This window comes from Penaeus monodon, chromosome 19 (assembly GCF_015228065.2).
Source record: "Penaeus monodon isolate SGIC_2016 chromosome 19, NSTDA_Pmon_1, whole genome shotgun sequence".
In the NCBI taxonomy this organism is placed as follows: Eukaryota; Metazoa; Arthropoda; class Malacostraca; order Decapoda; family Penaeidae; genus Penaeus; species Penaeus monodon.
Genome location: NC_051404.1, coordinates 6,517,037 through 6,518,490, shown reverse-complemented (window position 1 = coordinate 6,518,490; position 1,454 = coordinate 6,517,037). Strand labels below are relative to the sequence as shown.

Genomic DNA, 1,454 nt, shown 5'->3' with positions numbered 1-1,454 from the left:
GTCTATGATTTTGATGTGATTTATGAAGTGTTATCATCGCAAATGTTATGATCACTTTCCATGACTTGCCTATAAACTTGAATGTATATGTAAAAAAGGAGTTAAACCTGACTATCTCTTTTTTTCTATTTCATTATAATTATAAATCTACATGATTAGCGTGAAGTAAATATAATCATAACAGCCTTACATATTTACGTATGATTATATAGCACCGTTAAGAGTTATGATACAATTTTTCTTGTAAGATTTTTATGTTACGTTAATTCAGTGATATTTACGAAGTTGTTCAAGAGAGCATATGCACCTTCTTCAAAAACACGTATTTTTAACAATCTAGACATCGTTATATAACCAGCAAGGCAACCCGGCTTCGTGTTTTGTTAACATTATTAAGAAAGTTTACATGTACACATTCTCGCGATTAAAATTTCGGTTTGAATTCAATTAATTACTGTGTTCCAGGCAGACAGCCGCCTATTAACATCCCCGGAATCCGGTTTTAATCAGATATAGTAGTTGTAGTACTGATAAGGATAAGAACATTAAAAGCTGATAACTATCAATGTGCGTTTAGTTTCCAGGTGAAATGGTATCATTGCTCAAAGATATTGCGTGATGCCCAAGACTCCGTAACTTGAGAAAGGATGGCTTTGGTATTGAATGTTTCAATTAAGAATTCGATAACGTTGCATTCACCTACTTGATGGAGGTCACCTTGCATTTTGAGGTCGCCATGCATAGGTTCATCACATATAGTTTACCACACCACCAGTTTCCAAAATCTATCACATTTACCACATACAAAGAGTTCACTGCACATACCATGCTCACCAGACAGCAAATTAACACAAACACGCCAACATCACGACACACATCACAGACACCATGCACACTACACACATCAAGTTTGCTGCCTAGGACATCAAGGTTATCGCTGACATCAACTCGGACTTAAAATTCACCACACGGCCCCTGGATTTGGTATTCGAACAGTCAGCAAATCACACAATTGAAGGTCTGGAAGTTCATTCATTTACTATTTTCAGAACGACGAAAAAGTTAAGTAACTATGAAAGAAGGGCAGCTTGGGAAAAGCCTAGTAACTATATAAGGAGATCAGTTTGGGATGAGCTTCGTGATTAGAAGGTCAGCTTAGGAAAAGATTAGAGAAATGGTAAAATAAGGCCAGCTTGAGATAAGCTCAGTGACTATAATATAAGATCAACCTAGGAAAAGCTCAGTAACTATGAAGGAGGATCAGATGGGGAAAAGCTTAATAAACAAGAAAGGTCAGCATGGGTATTCATAGGCATTTGGCAACAGAGCTCCTTCGCAATAGAGTCAACAGGATCAGGCAGTTCCGGTGTAAAGATTGTGGATTTACACACAAAAAAGTACATTTACGTCTGTAATTCCCGGTGAGGAGTGGAATACGGATAAGTAGCGGAAAG

The 1,454-nt window shown here is 37.2% G+C and overlaps 1 protein-coding gene across 2 annotated transcripts in view; it reads left to right on the top strand.

Annotated features, from left to right (window-relative positions):
* The window catches only part of LOC119585029, a 7,934-nt gene that overhangs the window by 1,030 nt on the left and 5,450 nt on the right, over positions 1–1,454 (top strand). The gene's annotated exons all lie outside the window — the stretch shown is intronic.